At 32.4% G+C, this 3,158-nt stretch overlaps 1 long non-coding RNA gene across 1 annotated transcript; it reads left to right on the top strand.

The window, feature by feature from the left end:
• The first annotated feature begins 2,006 nt into the window (after positions 1-2,006).
• On the top strand, positions 2,007-2,551 carry LOC25480472 (uncharacterized). Its single transcript, XR_003008446.2, has 2 exons — positions 2,007-2,134; positions 2,234-2,551. It is a non-coding gene; the product is annotated as an uncharacterized lncRNA (long non-coding RNA).
• The last annotated feature ends 607 nt before the right edge of the window (positions 2,552-3,158 follow it).

The raw sequence follows: 3,158 nt of genomic DNA on the forward strand, positions 1-3,158 counted from the left end.
TGTTTGGTGAACGTGTTGAATGAAGCAGAAGTGAAGGTAATGTTGAATTTTTGCTATGTTGCACGAAGGGAAAGGTGCACCTTCCCCACATTCAGAAACCTCTGAAACTTTTATTTAATTTGTTATGCGGCGATCATCCAAAGAGTAAGCACTATTTGGATAATATTAGACCTTACAATAGTATATTTCTATTCACATAAATGCGAGGTAAGATTGATCGTACAACAAATGACGGAGATGGACCTGTATATTTTGTTCTTAGAGGTCAAAACTATCATAACATGGGTAGTATGATGCCAGAGTCGGATTCTACGCCGAAATTTGCACAAATTTATATATACAAAATGCAAAACGAGTCGAAGAATCAATATAAGCATTTCTGGTACGATATTGTTAAAATTTATTTACATATTTTTGTTATATACCAAACGAATATTTTTATCGTGTTTATATATATATATATTTCATTATACAGTGCGAGTAATGATAGTCAATCACTTAATGAGTCTTTGGTTAAGACAGATCCTACTAACTATGTGCTTTGACAAGTGAGGGATCATATGAAAGAGGTGGTTCATCAAGTAAGTCTCCTTATGTGGAACGAGGAGACAGTTCCCGCCGAATTTATGTTTCGCAATCACGATAAATAAAAGTCAAGGTCAGTCGTCATCTAATGTTGAAAACTATCTTTCCAAACCGTTTTTCACTCAAGTCACTTCCAAAAAGGGATTTAAAATACTTATACTGGATGAAGAAGACCGTGTGTCCACTAAGTCCACTAATGTTGTGTACCGTGGTGTATTTCAGAACGTCTAACTGGTCATTCTAGATGATATAGGTTTTTTATATGTTGAACTTTAATATTTTGTTGGTCTCAAATAGTTGGTGTCTTTGTTATTATTTGTTATACTTATTTTTTACACAATTAAATAATTACAAATTCACGTTAGATGTTAAGTGAATCCAGTATATGCGTGATAGAGATCATGGAATTTGAAAGAAACTACACCCTCCAGTGACTAATATAAGCAAAACATTATATTTTAGATTCATTCAATTAATAACGTATATTATCTTTATTATAGACCACATACATCATTTAATGAATGAATCTAAAATATTAATTTTTGCTTATAATAGTGACCGGAGGGTGTGTATATATATAAGGGTATCTGGTATGGAGATCAATTGACAAAAAACATAGAATGTTGCTTTCATTTTTTTTTGAACGGACAAGTTTATTAAGTTTCTGTGAGCTTTACTTAATTGGTAGAGATAATTCATTGTATATGCGTGGTTGAAACCGAGACCCGAACCCCTCAATTATAGGAAGAACACAAAAAACAACTCATCTCCATAATCAATTTTGCTTTGTTTTTGGATAAATCCATTTATTATCGATATCCATATTAAAAATATCAGTTTGATTTTATTTATCCCGTGAGATCTTCCCGCGTTAAAGATTATTATTTCAGTGTTACATGCGTTAGTATTAATGTACAATGTTTAATTAATAACACAATAACAATGTGTTAATAATATATTATGTATAAAAACAATGAATTTTCCATTTAATTAATGTTTATATAATAAAAGTAAATAGTCGACAATCTAGCCCGTGTTTGGCATGGGTGTCCAAACTAGTATACTATAAATAAATAGAAAAATTTCGTGGTAAATAAATATTAAGAACATTTTTTTGTTACCTCTTTTTTTAGTATACTTAAGAGACAAACGCAATAGTTGAATATTTTTTAATACTTATAGTGTTAAGAAGAAGATATCTATCCAAAAAAAAATGTTAAGAAGAAGATAAGTTTTATAATTTATAAAATGATAAATAATATATTAATACGTTAACGTATTATAAATAGATAAGAAAATTTTGTAATTTGAATATAATATTAAGAAGATTTTTTTGTATGACCTCTTTTCATTATGCTGAAGAGACAAACAGAACACATGAATATTTTTTTAATATTTATAATGTTAGGAATAGAATGAGGTTTATAAATTATAAACTTATACATACATAAATAAAAAACAAAGGAGGGAAATATGGTTAAAATTGTCATTTTTGTTTATAGTATGATTATCTTTCTTTCCCTATCTCTGGTTGCAATAGAGGCCGGACGTAAGTCATTTCTAACCATTTAAAATTTTCCTCTCTACTTCATACATAATATATTATCTCATTTTAGTTACACATTTTATTCTTTTTTTTTTTTTACAGGAGGTTATCGATGTACTACTGATTCTGATTGTCCACCAAATATGTGCCCCCCTGGAATGGAACCAAAGTGTGTGCGTTATGTGTGTAAATGTTTACCAATCGGGTGGCTCACATGATTCTTCATTTAGTGTCAGACCCAAGAGAGTACATAAATGCTCTGCTACAACATTCACAAGCTGTCATTTAGTTATTTTCATGCCAACCAATAAATTAATTTTTTTTCTTTTTATAATTTTAAGAACTTATTAGTTATATATTTTTACTCTAAAATAATGATAATGAAATGAAATAAGACGGCAATAAATATTATTTAGACTATCTTCTTTTCTCTATATTTTAGATTAATCCCCATAATCTTCAATTTTGGCATCTCATATTTTCTTTCCCATCATACCACTTAAATAATATCTTTAATAGGTAAGTTTACCAAATAGTTTTGTTACTTCTAGGCTTTTAGACATTTTTCACTTTTAAGGGATATGAAAATATAGATCCCTACAAACTTGTAATGCATCAATGCCCAAGTAAGTATCAGAGAGAGAGAGAGAGAGAGAGAGAGAGAGAGAGAGAGAGAGAGAGAGAGAGAGAGAGAGAGAGAGAGAGAGAGAAGAGAGAGAGAGAGAGAGAGAGAGAGAGAGAGAGAGAGAGAGAGAGAGAGAGAAGAGAGAGAGAGAGAGAGAGAGAGAGAGAGAGAGAGAGAGAGAGAGAGAGAGAGAGAGAGAGAGAGAGAGAGAGAGAGAGAGAGAGAGAGAGAGAGAGAGAGAGAGAGAGAGAGAGAGAGAGAGAGAGAGAGAGAGAGAGAGAGAGAGAGAGAGAGAGAGAGAGAGAGAGAGGAGAGGGAGGGAGGGAGGGAGGGAGGGAGGGAGGGAGGGAGGGAGGGAGGGAGGGAGGGAGGGAGGGAGGGAGGGAGGGAGGGAGGGAGGGA

This window comes from Medicago truncatula, unplaced genomic scaffold (genome assembly GCF_003473485.1).
Source record: "Medicago truncatula cultivar Jemalong A17 unplaced genomic scaffold, MtrunA17r5.0-ANR MtrunA17Chr0c02, whole genome shotgun sequence".
Taxonomy (NCBI): Eukaryota; Viridiplantae; Streptophyta; class Magnoliopsida; order Fabales; family Fabaceae; genus Medicago; species Medicago truncatula.